Source organism: Chrysemys picta, chromosome 5 (assembly GCF_011386835.1).
Source record: "Chrysemys picta bellii isolate R12L10 chromosome 5, ASM1138683v2, whole genome shotgun sequence".
NCBI lineage: Eukaryota > Metazoa > Chordata > Testudines > Emydidae > Chrysemys > Chrysemys picta.
In genome coordinates, this window is record NC_088795.1 from 13,868,833 (window position 1) to 13,885,505 (window position 16,673).

General features: G+C 43.7%; 1 long non-coding RNA gene across 1 annotated transcript in view; it reads left to right on the top strand.

Moving 5' to 3' along the window:
* LOC122174297 (uncharacterized) overlaps positions 1-16,673 on the top strand; it is a 63,818-nt gene that overhangs the window by 35,414 nt on the left and 11,731 nt on the right. The window lies entirely within an intron of this gene.

Here is a 16,673-nt window from a genome sequence, read left to right on the forward strand (position 1 = left end):
GGAGCCCTGCCAGCACACATGTAGAGTTCATGTCTTGGCTAAAGCCTGATTAGAAAGATTGTCTTAAGAGGTCAGGCACAATATAAGACTTGGGAACTCTTCAAACCCCCTGATGCCTCCATTGAGAAGGGGCCTGCAGATGCAGTAATGGTTGCTATTGCATTCACTCAGGTCTGGGTCAGCAGCAGTTCCTCCGCTATCCCCTTCCTAGGGATGAAGGCTCCTGGGGGCACCCAGAAAGGAGTGCAGTTATTAGCAGTAAGCAGGAGACTAGACAGGGCTGCAAATGGTGATTCATCCATCCAATTCCGTCCATGCTCACAGTACTGCACTACCCGGGTGGCCCTTGGGGTGATCCGGATCGAATCCCAGTGTGTCCATCTGTGTGATCTCCTCAGGAGGGGACATGAACAGCTCCTGGCAGCCGGGGGGAACGAGGAAACCTCAGAGGCTATTATAACATAGAATCATAGAATATCAGGGTTGGAAGGGACCTCAGGAGGTCATCTAGTCCAACCCCCTGCTCAAAGCAGGACCAATTCCCAATTAAATCATCCCAGCCAGGGCTTTGTCAAGCCTGACCTTAAAAACCTCTAAGGAAGGAGATTCCACCACCTCCCTAGGTAACCCATTCCAGTGCTTCACCACCCTCCTAGTGAAAAAGTTTTTCCTAATATCCAACCTAAACCTCCCCCACTGCAACTTGAGACCATTACTCCTTGTTCTGTCATCAGGTACCACCGAGAACAGTCTAGGTCCATCCTCTTTGGAACCCCCTTTCAGGTAGTTGAAAGCAGCTATCAAATCCCCCCTCATTCTTCTCTTCTGCAGACTAAACAATCCCCGTTCCCTCAGCCTCTCCTCATAAGTCATGTGCTCCAGCCCCCTAATCATTTTTGTTGCCCTCCGCTGGACTCTTTCCAATTTTTCCACATCTTTCTTGTAGTGTGGGTCCCAAAACTGGACACAGTACTCCAGATGAGGCCTCACCAATGTTGAATAGAGGGGAATGATCACGTCCCTCGATCTGCTGGCAATGCCCCTACTTATACAGCCCAAAATGCCATTAGCCTTCTTGGCAACAAGAGCACACTGTCGACTCATATCCAGCTTATGACTCAACTGTTTTAAGGTAAAATAATTCAGAAAATGAAAAGGCAAATATTGGACTAATCTGACCCTGAATGGCAAACCTATTGCCCTGCGAGGCTGCTAGACAGGGCACTGGTAAGGGGCAAGGCCACGCATTCCCGGCCAGGTGAGGTGGGTGTTTACCAAAAGTAATGGTAGGCATCAACATAAGACCCACCATTGTGACTGGCACTAGTTGGCCACCTTGGTGCCAGTCTGAGCACAGGACTGCATGTCTGAGCCAAAGGCCAGTGAAGTCAACGGGAGTCTTTCCATGCATTTGAATGGGCCTTTGATCAGGCTAAGCCAATAGAAAAGGTCTCACTGACTCCAGTTGGCTTTGGATTGGAACCTAGATGGGCCCTGGGGATCCAGCAAGTTCCTTGTCCCCTAAGGTCTGCTCCCTCCAGGTGACGATTGGGGAAGCGTGCACTTGCATTCATGTCTTATACCTGCTCCCTAGCAAAGCAAAGCACTTCACCCGGCAGCATCTTTCACAGGCATTAACGCCACAGAAAAGCAAATGGGGAAAAAAAAACGCTACAGAATTACAGTCTAGCGTCCCACTGCACGCCCTCTGCAGCTGTGAATAACAATGGCAGACGTACTCCTACCTTTATTTATTTTTATCTGAGGTGGGTGGGCTTCCATTAACTTTCATTACCATACGTCAAAGGGAATAATTAGACAAGTGATCGTGTAACTCTGTGAAAGAGATTGCATCCATTATTGAGAATTTCATTTAGAAATGGACCCCTTATCCAAAATACCCTTTTCTTTAGTACCTTCCTCGAGAGTTCATCGGCAGCAAGCGAGGCTCTCTTTAGCCAACGCTGTTAACAAGGGAGAAGAGAAGGGTTCATTAAAGTGTACAAAATAGTCGATCAGCAGAGGGAAGCCTTTTGTTCTGCATTAGTATCTGAGATGAACATAGAGGAGCCTGGCTTCACATTCAGGACTTGATCCAAAACCCGCAGTGGGCTCTTCCTATTGGGCTTTGCATCAGGCCCTACGGTCTGATTCTAGCTCCTCGGGAAGTCCGTGCACTGACTTGCATGGGAACTGGAATGAACCCTAAGGAAGGTTTTCCCATTACACTCATGCCACAAGGAGTTTTCCACGGTGAAGCAGTGATTTTCATGCTTGCTCTTCGCTGGTAATAAAAAGTAGGAATTGCCGGACTGGTGAGCCATCTACTCCGCTGACATTGGCCACCCCAACTGCTTCGCAAGAGGAGGGAAGAAACCTTGCAAGAGGGGGAATGCCGAATGTGAGCTTTCTGAAGAGCACACTGCAGCGGGAAGGCAGACTGTGATCACTTACAGGGCAGTACGTGGAGGTTAAACCAGGAGTAATGGGACGATATTCAGAAAGGAAACACCGAGACTGACTCACCTGACCTGTTTCCTGGCAATGAGATCTAGATGGCTGTGGAATAGGCTCCCAGGGGAAGTGATGTAAGGCTCTTCCCACTTAGAATATTCAGGGCCTTAGCGTTAAAAAGACAGACTTGAGGCTCACAGTGTTTCCTTACACAGTCACTGTATGTGCACCCGGAGGCACATGGTGCTTTTTAACATCCAAGTCATGCCTTTTACACGAACCAGGGGAATACACTGAAATCTACTATAAGTAACAGGTCTGTACTGGGAGGGGGAGGGGTCTCTGAGGCACTCACAGATTCTTTCTGTAATAATACCTAGCACTCCTCATGTGCTTGACAAGGTCAAAGCACTTGACAAACATAATGGGCCAGATTCTGAGACCCTAACTGAGGTCGAATAACCTCTTACTCCACTCGAGTCCAGGGGGTCACTCATGGAGTAAAGGTGGTGGGATCTGGGCTTATGTCCCATTGACTTCAATGCTAAACACATTTAGCTGAATTGGGGCCTATAGTTATTGGGGGGGGGGGGGTGTACACACACACACACCTGTTTTATATATATATATATATATATATAACACAAGTGTGAGAGACAGACACATGGGCTCCTTTTGCAACTCAGAATTCTGTGGCCATTGCGAAGTTTCACCCATCACACTTTTTTTCCCCATGGGGTCAAATCCTCCTCCCGTTCGGTGCTTTAGAAATTTAATCCTAAGTGACTTAGGCTCTTTTCAAAATGGAACTTAGGCTCCTATGTCTCACTGAGAGTCAATGGGATTTAGGCTCGTAAGGGCTGCAGTCCTATTCTGAAAATGGGACTGAGGGTCCTAAGTCACATAGGCGCTTTTGAAAATGTTTCCGTTAGCCTTTACTCAGGTAAAATTCCACTTGCCTGAGCGAGGACTTCAGGGTTTGGCCCAACCCTGGTGGGAATGTCAGTAGCCACCATCCGTTAGCACTGGTACTTAGGTAACAAAGTGCTAGGTGAGCCTTAGAAATTCCCTCTGTTAGATAGGTCGGTTTGGTAACTGGACACGTCTTTTAAAATGAAGAGGCATAGCGTACTCCACTTACCTTACGCGGCGGCCACTCCCTACATTCTGCAGCCTGGTCTAGGGCCTCAGAAGTCTGGGCCTAAACCTATCCCAGCAATACCATCTGCTGCTTCACACATTGGAAGGGCTGAGACATCCAGGGGTTTTAGTCACTTCTTTAAGCTTTGGTTGTCCAAGGGGGAGAAGCCTGTTAGCTAGAAGAGTTGCGAGTCAGTCGGCATTTTGATGGTTTAGTCTGTCAGTGAAAATAGCCAAAGCCTCAGCTAGCGACCTTTGAGGACTATCTGATTATCCGTATGACGGTGCTACCCAACATGCTGCTCCCCTAGGGTAGCTTTGTGGTGACTGCTTTGGAAAACACACATTTACTTGCTGTTTGTTTGTGTAATGCAGACAGTTGTCCCTTGAGACTGGACTGAATTTGCCAGCTCCTTTGACAAAGGCCACAAAACAGCTGGCCAATCGGTGATTTTCTTTCAACGCTAACCTGTGTCAAACTCAAACCAATGACCTCGGATCTGGACCCCATTCCTTGCACTGTTCAGGCTCAAGGTGAAATTCATCCCTGTGTGGAGGACCCTCACAAGACTATGCACCAATTAAGGCAAGCCCTATTTGGAGAGCTTCAGTAGGATGCAAGTGATGCATAGACAAAGTGTGGGGTGAATTTCTTTATTGTCTTTATGCAATGGTAATCAACAACCTTATAGGTGGAAATACTGGGTCATCAAGTCAATTTCTTCCCTTCCAGTGCAGGATTGTTTCCTGTGGTACTTACTCAGGTGTTTTGATCAGGTTAATTGCAAATGACTCAAGGGACTAGGGCTCTCACCATTTAATTTTTCCAGTTTTTTAATTTTTTTTTAATTAAGCCCTATTGGCTTCTGAGGTCCTTTGGAATGGACAGAACATCTAGTCACTGAACAGAGACAGTGCTAGCAGCGACCTTTCTCCCCAAAATATTCTTTAACCTTTGTGCAACCCAGCAATATTTATTTTTTTCTGACATGCAAAATACCCCAGTGGTCAGGACAGAGGTACAGTGGCAGATGGTGGAAAAGAGGGTCTCATGGGTAAGGCCGTCTATATTGCCCTGGAGAAATGGAATCTATCCTCTCTTTTCCAAAGAGGGCAGAAAACACTTTAATTTTCTCATCTGAAACCTGTTTTCTTTTATGGCTGCTTCAAATGTTAGGACACTTTATTGTACCACCTTTACAATGCCATCTTTTGTGAACCAGACACGTAGGTGATGTCAGTAGCTGGACCATCTGCCAATGTACCTCTGTCCTGACCACCTATTCTGTGGAGATGCGGTGGACATCCTCAACTACCCCAATATATTGGGGGTAGAGATGATTTTGTAATGTGGTCAAATATCTTATTAGAATTACTTTGCTTGATAGAATGGGCTGAACCAGTATTGCAGATTAATGGCCCTTTAATGCCAGAGGGTGTGCTCTGGTCATCACAGACATTCCAATTTCTTCCAATGTAATTGGAGAATATATGTTCCACGAGAGTAGGTTGAGCCCATCAAACTCATTTCATAGTTGACTTCATCCATATCTGGCCTCAAGTCTCTAGAAGTGAAGGACATTAACTCCCTGATCCAGAAAAGTACTTAGGCATATGCCTAACTTTTAAGCATATGGGAGTAATTCAGTTGGAGTCAATATTAAAGTTAAGCATGTACTTAAGTGCTTTGTTGGATCAGGGCCTAACGCTCTATTCTCCCCGGTCCTGCTCCATAGTCTGTATTGTTCATAATGAAAACAGAAATAGGATTTAATGTAGTTAACAGTTGTGGTACAGGAGACCTTTTCCAAACATATTATCCTGCCAGCAAAGGGCAGGGTCATGTATTTTCCTGCTCTCCCGCCGACAAAGCTACCAGCCCTTGTTGGAGGTAGTTTTATGTTGAATGGCACAGCTGTGCTGCTGTAAGGTATGTAGCATAGACATAGCCTTTAGTCTTTCTTCCCTTATATAACACCCATCACCATGGTGTCTGAATGCCTATTATAGACCTAAAGTGCTTCAGGCCGCAGAGATAGGAAGGTGCATAAAGACTATACTTCCAATTATGGTTTATGGGGCTGTCAAGGCTGGGCAATTTTTGTGGTAGATTTTTGTAAAAATACAAAAATCGAGGGAAGGGCATGGAACCAGTTGATGAATGGATTGCCCTGCACACTAATAAATGGAAGGGCACAGAGAGACCCACAAGAAAAATGCCTTTGCAATGTAAACATTTCTCACAAACACTGCAGTTAATATTAACATCCTACTTAGAAAAAAGGATCAATCTTGTCATTGGTGCATATGGCAGGGCATGGATGGTACTTTCAAACAAAGGCCATAAAAGCACAGGTAGATACCACTGCAAAACATAGATAAGCTGATTGTTGTAATGAATGATAAATAAAAATTCTAGAGCAAGGGTTCTTTCGCTCACACGCTCACCACTAACCATGAGGGTTAGCAACATTTATTATAATTATGGCACTTGCATGACAAAAGTAACAATAGATATAATCAGTTGTAAGGTTTAGAAACCTCTTATACAGTGTTTTCAAATGTTTCCCTTACCTGAAAGGCAGAATAATCTAATGTAATAAAACCATAATTTGCCGCAATAGAAATAATCATATTGTAACAGGGAAAATGAACCAGAAATAGAAAAATGCTACCACTGTGGAATTCTAGTGACACATAACTACCTAAGGGATTCATACGCAGTAGGTGGGATTTTCACGCCATTTAGCCTTAGCCTAAATCTGCCCTCATTGATGTCAGTGATAAACAAGCATTAGGACAATGCAGAGTGCTATGAAAATCCATCTCCTCGTTCAATTTTCAGTTCAGTCTCATGTAGCACTTAGGGTGCGCATTGCGGTTGAGTGAATTGTGAGGGGAGTTCTATGCAATGTAACATTCTGCTACGAAAAGTAATTCCAAGTAAAAAGAGAACAGAATGTGGTAGGAAATGCTTTTGTACTATTTTTGAGTCCTTGCGTTGTTAATGTTTTGGGACCCTTTCGCCCACCTCCAGTTCCCCATGAACCCTGTTGCCATGGCAGTAGCAGTTTGCAACCCAATGATTACTTTCTATTTATGAAAACAAAATTGACATGCATGGAAGTGCTCCCAGTTTAGGGCCCGAACCAACTCTCATTAAAGTCAAAGGCAAGTCTAAGGAATGAACTGGAGTTGTGTAGTGAATGTGTGATCCTACAGACAATAGCCTGCCTCCTTTGTTGCAGCAGTTGGATGGTGTGGAGTGAATAAGGCGGAGGGTTGCAGCAAAAGAAAAGAGGGTCTCATGGGTAAGGCCGTCAATATTGCCCTGGAGAATTGGAATCTATCCCTGCCTGTGCCACCAAGATCCCCTGTGATGCTGGGGAAGTCGCTAAAAGCACACATTTCAAAGATGGCTACTAATTGGTGGTCTCATTTTTTTGGGGTGTCCAGTTTCAGACGCCTGAGGCCAGATTTGCAGAAGTGCTGGGCAGTCACAGTTGCAGCTGAAGTTGATGGGAGCTGTGCTTTGAACTTCTACTGTAAAAAGCTACGTATTCTGACAAATCAGACCCGAGATGTCTCAAATTAGACACCTGAATTCAGTGACTATTTTTGACCATTTTGCCATTACTCTTTCTGGGCATCTGTTCCCCATGTTATAAAACGGAGTGTGTGTGGGGGGTGAAATATCAGCTAATCTCGCAGGGGTGGTGTGAAGATAAATTCATTAACGTTTGTGAAGCACTCAGCTACCCTGGTGAGATCACCGTAGAAATGCCCAGGAGGAAATGAAGAACTTTGTATTCAGTACAGTGTGTGAGTGGTGTATGTTAAATAATGCCGGGGCTACATACTGAATGATGAGGATAAAAGGTGATAGTGAATAACTACCCATTCATTGAACGCTGTCCATCCTGTCCACCAATTGAGGCAGAAGTGGTGTGGAAAAAATAGTAATTAATGTATTTACTTTAAGTAATTAAAGGCAGTATCACAGTGCCAAATTTCAAGTCACTGCTCCAAGGCATGGAAGAATTTTTTTTCTAACATGGACAAAATATTGTCCTTTAATCTTATGTCCCAACATGACTGAATTGTTTTAGTTGCCCCAAGCTGAATTTTTTTGAAAGTTTCAGACTCCCTGGCATGGAAAATTTCAGCCCAGAAAGTTAAAGATTGACAAAATTTTATAAGGAACTGAAACAGGGTCTTATAAATAGAAGTGTCAGGCAATCTTAACTAGTTGTCACTACGAGCGCCGACTGTAGTGAAAAGTTGGATGAATTAAATATTATTTGTGTAGTTGAATCAACAATACAACTTTAAACAAATAATGCAAGTGTATATATTAGATTATTAGACCCATTGGGTACGTATTGGTGTTCTGGCAAAGGAAGTGTTAGCTACTTCCTGGAGGTCTTTGTGCCTTTAACATTGTGGATAAGAACACTGTGGCTTGGCTTGACTGGCTTGCATAGGCCAAATAAATTAGGCCTATTCAAGTGGGCATAAAGTGCTTCCGGTGCATTGACCAGGTGTTGTACTCAAATGAAATTTCTTGTTGTCCCTGTGGAAAAACACACACAGTGCTTTGGGCAAACAATACTCATTTGTTTCTTACTATCTAGAATGAAAAACAGAACCTGCAATGTTTGTATATTTTGCTAATGCATATTAGTAATCAGCACCATTCCCACTAGGCTTATGTCCCTTTTCATTACCTATGATGCTGGTTTAGTGGATTAAAACTTAGTCCTCAACATGTACTTTTTGGGGAGAAGTTTAGTAGGTCAGGGCTAAAACAATGAATACTTTTTTAATCAGTTGCAAAGATTGGTTTAAGGAATGTTTTTAAACGTTTATGGGTGTTTAAAAAGAAAAACGTTTATTGGTCTTAGCCAATTCTTGTGCCACAGGTGCTATAAAAGTTATCTCTATTGTGTTTGATTTTTTCTAATGACTAATTTCCCCAGTGATTAGGGCCAGAGTTTGCTCTCTACCACCAAATACATCCCTGATGTAACACCATTGACTTCAATTAAATTATATCAGGAATTAATTTGGCGCATGGGGGTTATTCGTACACTAAATATGATGCCATTAAGACATAAGTAAGTAATTCTTAGCTCTGCATTGCACCTTTGCTTTGTTTATCCAGTCAGCCAATTAATACATAGCCCTGCTGTAATGTCCCTGAATTGTTGGCAGCTAAGAAAGGGAATATAGAGTGGTGCAGATCGGAGGCCAGGTAATATTCAAGGGCAGGGGTCATAGAGGGGATACATCCTATATCCCTGTTTTTGGCAGCTGCGATAAAGGCACTCTTTCACCATGTGATCTCCACTGTCATATAGTGTTACTGCGTGCTGTTAACCAGCTGCCATAATCTACTCCAGAGGTGGCTGCACTTAAGTGAGGCCAATTTTTTATAAGGCCATTTTCGTGCTGTATGGAAGCACTTCAGGTTATCAGTTTTGTTCGTTACCATTCTACATTATGTAAAGTAGAGAACCCTGTGTCGCTTAACCCCAAATTCCCAGATAGTTTCAACCGTTGTCGTAAGTGTAAGGAGATTTGAAGTACTGCAGTTTGTCCAGGCTTTCCACTAGCAAGAGATGTGAGCTCTTTTGGCCTCATGCGTAAAATGGGTTCGAATCCCAGAGGCAGCAGCTCAACACCGAGCACTCTGACTTGTGAGTTTCACTTTGGGGATTGAGAGCAGTGCACTGGCTGTGGCTGGATATCTCAGCGATGACAGGGAGATGAGATTGTGTTCTGCCACGTTTTGTCGTGCTGACTATGACCTTGCTCGTGAGTCTTTTCACTGATTTCAGTTCGGTGCTTTTGAAAATCCCATCGGGTGCCTAAATACCTTTGAAAATCTGGTCCACAGGCACTTACTTTGCAGCACGGTGTCTCTTGACAACTAAAGCTATCACGCATGCTGTGCGCGCTACTGGAGATGCAGTGTCTTGCTGCTTGATGTGATAGGAAAACTTCTTAGCATAGCTCAGTTCTTCAGTAAATATGGCCTTAAGCTTTGTGTTAGTCTCTGTGTTAGTGAGCGAGGCTGGGGTGTTCTGGGACATGGAACGTACCATCGACGGGAGAAATTGGAATGTCTGTAATCTCAGTGGATGCGCTGTGGTCATCAAAGGGCCATTAATCTGCAATACTGGTTCAGCCCGTTCTAGCAAGCAAAGTAACTTTTTGTTGTATTCAGGGACATGTGCAGCTCAAAGCAGGAAGTGAGTTGGCTTTTGCTTAGACCGTCATTCAGCTGTATCATTAAGCCCATTCTCAGCAACACTTTGTTTAGGGTGACCAGATGTCCCGATTTTACAGATGTGGTCACCCGAACTTTATTGGCCTGGCCAGTTACTCTGAGGACCAGGGAGCCCTTGCTGGTGGTCCAGAGTACTTGCTAGTCACATGGCAATGGCAATGGCTCTCTTTCTTTCCAGCAGCTCAGTCGCATTGAAAGGCAGCACGCCACACACGAAATACTTCCCTAATATTCTGTGCTCAATAGCTGTAACTGCTGCAGGGCTATTGCATGATAGCAGGCAAAGGCGGGGTGCCATTTGCAGTTGTAAATTCAAGGAGAGGGATTCCTGAGACAATTGCTCTACTAAGAGGCAATCTCTACCATTAGGGCATTTGAGAACTATCGCTGCATAAACAATGCAATGCAGGGCTTCTTCTAAAGGCTCATATGAAGACAGGTGATTCTGAGCATCAAATTCATTGTACGTTTTTGCAGTTAGTAAGTGCTGAACACCATTGGGTCATTGTTAGGGTGACCAGATGTCCCGATTTTATAGGGACAGTCCCGATTTTTGGGTCTTTTTCTTATATAGGCTCCTATTACCCCCCACCTCCGTCCCGATTTTTCACCCTTGCTGTCTGGTCACCCTAGTCATTGTAGTTTTGCAGTTTCCACTTTGCTGGCCAAGCCAGGTACTTAACAGAGGTTATATTGTACTACGGAGGCCCACAGTGAAAACCAGAAATGAAAAAACTATCGACAGCAAACAATTTATTAGCTGAATTTGGCCCTTTTCCCTGGTGAATGAATGATCTACAGCAGATTGTGATTTTTACAATGTTGCTCACTAGGTGGAGTTGTTCAAAGGGGTGTAATTTTGTCTGAGTGAAACCTCCGGGTGTAATTGCAAAATAGTCCTTATGTAGCTCTATTTGTTCCTTGAAATTAGTCCCTCAAGCCAGTCGCATTCTTAATTGGATGTCCTTTATCACAGGGACATTCTTCTGCTCCCAAATTATCAGTGAACACACACAGTTGTTCAACAACTGTATTGTGTGAACAATAGCAAGTGTTTCTCAAAATGGCTGCCGCTACCCTGCTGGTCTCCATATGTTTACAAATTTACTGATTGTATTCATCCTGGATTTGCTTCCCATGAATGTTGTGAATGAAGCCTCCCTCGTTCAATAAATGGGGATGCAATACTCATGACGTGAATCAAAATGGGATGGGTCCGGGTGCATTCACCATTACCCTATTGCATTCAGATCCATCCAGCAGCCACTGAGGGAGTCTGTAACTCGTCTGTGGCAGCTCGGCAGGCTTTAGCTCGGATTTTGAGCTCATGCCCCTATTCGAGGGAATTGCCTACCAGATCATGAAAAACCTACTTTAAAAGATTAAGGGATTCAGACAGTGTAATACCTCTGCAAATTATAATCTGGGGACCAGAAGCCATCCTTTTGTAACCACTAGACTATAAATACACACACAGCTTTAAAGGACTCTCTCAGGGGACTTTTAATTTTTTTAAAAAAGGAGTACGTATCTTCCCTATTTAGCGTGAGTCCTTGAAACCAAAATCTGTTGCTCTAGGGAAATCTTGTTTCACTATCTCAGCTGCACATGGGTTTGTTATTGTAGGGTCTCCCAAGCATTCTGAGCCTTTCCCCAGTAAGGGGCTGTCCATAAATTGGCGGGGGATCCTTTGTGTGTTTGTTAGAGTGTGGGTGGGACTTGAAAACTCACCAAAAACATGTTATGTAATTTATGGACAGCCCCTAATGAGGTGCAGGAGCAGGGTGACTGGCCTTTCCTGGTCTGACTCCTCTCCCCCCCCAGTCCATTATGGAGCAGCAGAGAAGGCTGCTGATCTCAATTTGCAGTTCTACTCAACAAGTAAGTGCATAAAGTGACACCTTCTTACCAAGGGGTGCGTGTGCGGTCATTGCAGGTAAGGGAGCTTGAGTTGGATTCTATTCCTCCCGGTGCATCATTAGGAAATGGTATAAAAATACCACACGAGGGTGTTTGGCAACATGTCTTTGCCCCTCTCGCTGCCTTTCACCTGTCCATTGACCCCACTCACTGCATTTTCCATACACCACGCAGGAGATTTGCCTGGTTTTCTGGCTCACTTTTCCATTGTTCAGCCCCCAGTCCTCTCCTCGTTGGATTGCCTCTTTATACTCTTCTCTGGAAGGAGTTAAAAGGAGCCAGCAGTTCAGAAACCAGACAAAACTCCGCCACACTGTAGATTAGGCTGCAGTACAACACGCCGTGACTTAGGAAGTAACCAACAGCCTGCACACCTGATCCACGGTCCCTCGAAAGAAAGCAAAGGACAAGTCCCTGCCGTGCTCTGGGCTTCCACTGACGGGATTCCTGGCAAGGCTGAGATGATTCCTAGTAAGCAGAGTGGTTATAGTTTCTGATCGCCTCAATATGAAAACAAGGGCTGTAGCGAAAATCTTTTATGCCTTCCTTTAACAGCAGGAGTCATTTAATGCCATAGTAAATGGAACTTCTTCTAAGGATTCTGCTAGTGATTTTCATTGGCTTCTGTCCCCAACTGCTCTTTAAATTGGAGCAGGTCTCAGCTAACATAACACAAGAAGCTCGGGTTATCTTCACAAAAACATGTCAATCACTGACCCTCCCTTCCTGTTGTCATTAGAGAATTCCTTTCTGAAATGGACTAGGTCTGGTAACATTGAAGGAGATACAGGCTACCTCGTGCCTCCTTTTTTTAGAGCTGGCACAAATTTCAAAGTGAGAGGCTAAGAGAAAGGCTTGAGTGTGCTGCACGGCAGTTCCATCAGAATGGGCCAATCCTAACAGCAATGAGGACAAACACTTCCCTGGGGTAAAGGCCAATGGAGGGCAACTTTTATTTAAGAACTGGAGGTCTAGTTGCTGTTGTCTGATGCTAAGGATCAGAACTGGCACTGTGTGAAATCTTCCAAGTGAAATCCAAGATTTGAAATAGGCTCACTGGAATATTGGCCAAGAATTGGGAATGTGAATTGAGCAAATGAGTTTCAGTCCCCACTGGGACTTAAAGCTGCAGCTTAAAACAGTCAAAAACTTAGTGGTTTTTTTGACCCAAACTAGGTGGCAAGAATCATATTAAGAATTTGAGTTAATTCACCTGAAACTTGCAACCTGAGGCATGAACCCACAAAAACTGACCAAAAGAAAGCAGTCATACAACCTTCACCGTATCTCCTTGAACTGTTGCCAAAATTTGCACTTCTCTAATCAATGGGTCATTATCAGTATTGTTCTTAACAGAAGAAAAGTTGCAATATTTCCTGTTTTTTTAAAAAAAGACAGTACCAGGGTTGTTCCCAATCAAATGATTGGTTTCAATCTCAACTTGGGTGGAAGGGGGTAGAACTTGATTTAATACAGCACTTCTCATGCTGAAGGTATTATAATAGGACTTCCAAAGCAACAAATAATTTTGAAACATCCTGGGATGTGTTATCATAAAGTGCAGAATAATTTAACTCACCCAGTAGTGCCTAGCTACTGAGTCAAAGCAAGGGGATAAACGAGCATCTTCTGCTCAGAGAAAAGCAGGTCAGACGTCTCCGAGCAGGGAGTTCCAGAAAGAAGGGCTATCCTGGGACTCAGTGGGTGGTGCATGACGATGGAGGGGGTAGGAGGAGTGACCAAATCAGAGCACGATTCTGCAGAGCTTTGTCGGTCAGGGGCTTATTTAGAGTCTGTGACTGGCGTGGCTATTGCAATTGCCAGAAGTGGATTTGTGCATCTGCTCAGCCTGGTGCCAGTTAAAAAACCTAGCAATAAAATGCTCCTTTAACAAGGGGTTCCTGTTAGCCCTCCTGACTTTCCCCAGCAGCTATTAGACTCTTGAATGTACCACTGTTAATCACAAGCTCTCCTGGCAGAAAAGGCACAGCTCAGCAGACCCAACTATGTGCCAGCTCTACAGGATAAGCTGCTTGTGGGCTTTAGGTGCCTGTTGTGGTGCTGTTATGTAAACTAACTTACATACACGGTGGTAGTAATATATAAAGCCGCAAATGGCAACAGGAGGCGGCGGCGTGGTGCCTGACATTCCACCTGCTCCCTTCGGCAGCAGTCCATATTTGCCTGCTGATGGTCTTTACGGGCAGGTGTTGTGACCACTGATGGCTAAGAACATTCAGAGAAGTCCAACCTGCCTTTGAGGTTAGGTGGAGACTTTAAAGGTCCAGAGGGCTGTTAGGAACAGGGCAGCTCCCCTTGACTTACAATCTACTCTGAAAATTTGCCCCTTAAACTGTGTACAGACTGTTCTGTTACATACTCCTTGCCACAGGTCCTGCTAGCTTATTGAGTCAAGGCCCTTGTGCTCATCAGATTAAATTGCATTGCTAGGATGTACTTGTGGGCCCAGTTCTACAATCTTTGGTCATGTTGAGCAGGACTTAAATCATGCACATTATTCCATAGCCATCAGTGAGGACACCTGGGTAAGCAAGTAGCGCTCAGCATGAAGAGCTGTAGCATTTGACCCTGTACAACTTACATTTGTTTTCGGAGTTGTACACTGTAGGTATAGTGAGCAAGGACTCTAGGTGATGTAAATGAGCACCACACTGGATTTTGATGGCACTGCACGGACTTACACCAGCGGCGTATCTAGCGCAATATAGTTACGCTAGCTGTAGCAAGAATTCTATTCTTCCTAAGGAGCTTTATATGCCACATGGTCACTTAGTATATAAAATATTTTTAGTATTCAATTTTTTTTTAAGCAGGTATGAAGTAAACACCGCTTAGTGTGATTTAAGAGGATGGTGTCCACACATCAACCCATGCTGGGGAAAAATTCAAACTGCCTTTATAACATCTGATTAGCCTCCAGCAACCTCCTAAGACAGTGGTTTTCAACCTGTGGTCTGCAGACCCCTGAGAATCCTCAGACTATGTCTAAGATTTCCAAAAAGGTCCACAACTCCATTTGAAATTTTTTAGGGGTCTGCAAATGATAAAAAGTTGAAAACCACTGTCCTAAGAAAGTGATTACAGCATTCTTTGTGCACGTTAAACAATTCATCCTTGGGCACTGGCAAAGCACAACTACAAACACCGCAATGCCGTACTTCAGAGGTGCGGCTTGGGGAAAAAGCGGCAGAAAAACTAAAATAAAGTGAAGGTTTTTCTTAATTATTGACAGCACAATCAAATGGAGATTGGGTTTAAAGTCACCCCTTCTGTTCTCAGCCTATCAGGAAGGCAAGGCTCCAGAGGGCAGGATGGGCTCTCTCTGTCCTTTATTTCTACTGGGCATGTACTGGCTTTTCCTATTTGTCCTTTGAGACCTTTCAGAACAGTTTTGAACATTATGTACTTAGAGTGCAAGCTCCTCGGAACAGGAACCATCCCGGACTCTCTTGCAGGAGCATCTAGAGCCCCCAACCAAACTCAATGGTCCTGGCCTGTATTTATCGTCATTTAACTGATCCAGTAACTAACTTAAATGGAAGTGTGAGCAAACCATTGTTTTTTTTTCCCCCTCAGGGAGTGGGGATCCCTCTGTCTAAAACACCGAAGACAATGGGTTTGATGCTCTACTTTGTTACACTTGAGTGCACTTACGCTAGCGTTAAAGTAGCGTAATGGAATAAAGAAATGGGCCCATGGGGCCTGATTTCTGATTATACTGACACCAATGTGAGCTCCGTGTAAGCCTGTATTTCATTGCAACTGCTACGGATTTGCATCACGGAGAGGAGAGAAATGGACCCAAATGACCCCCTCCCCACACACACACACACAAAAAATTAAAATTGTCAATACTTTTTTACACTACCCAGAATGAATTTTGTTAAACAAATATGGGGTCATGATGGAACTCTGATATCTGGTTTACTGCAAAAGGAAAAAACATTGTTTGTTATTTTACTTGTATGACTTGTGGATAGTCTGGTTTGCTCAAACCTAACTAATGCGATGGCGGGCAGGAAGTGCTATGATAAAAGTGATTCTCATGAATCTATGATCACTGATAGGTGGAAATGGTTTTCCCATACCATGAAAATTTCCTTACTCTGAAGGGAGGGAAGGAGGAGTCAATCTCAAAAGTATTCAAACTGAAGTCATTTTGATAATTTCAAAACGTTGATCCAGTTGATCATGACTTTACAATTATTTTTTCAGTGGGATTAGATTAAATTTCTAAATGAAAATGTCAAAACGTTTCCACAGTTTTGTAGCTTTTCAAGTTGAAATTTGTTGAACCCTAATGCTGTTTTCACAAAGAACTTTGACTAATCAGGGAGTTGTTTTTGGTGGGTTTTTTTTTTTTTTTTGGATAAAACAATCAATTGAAAAATTCCTGACCAGCGCTACTGCTGGGAGACTTTAAAAACTCATTATGATGTCAATAGTAACTGAGTCAGTAACATTTTGAGGCTATTTGGTGGTCTGTCTGAGGGCAGTTGATGTTCAGTCTGGTTCTTGGTAGTTTTTGTGGCTTGCACATGGCTATCTTAATAATTAGAAGTGAGTGAATGAAAATCTTGCTCCTAGAAATGGCCTCTCCAGACAGAGGGGCAGAGTGCTTGCCTATGCTGAACCTTGTTCTGCAGAGACCCTGTGGGGTTTGTTGCTGTATAGAATATTTTATATGGAGTCTATACTGAAAGATTCTTGTTTTAAAGTGTCCTAACGGGATGATAATTCCATCATATTAAAGCACATTTTTGAAACCCTAAGGGCCATATCCTCCTCTGAGATCAATGCAGATTTACACCAACTGAGGATCTTGGCCTAAGATTCACAACAACTG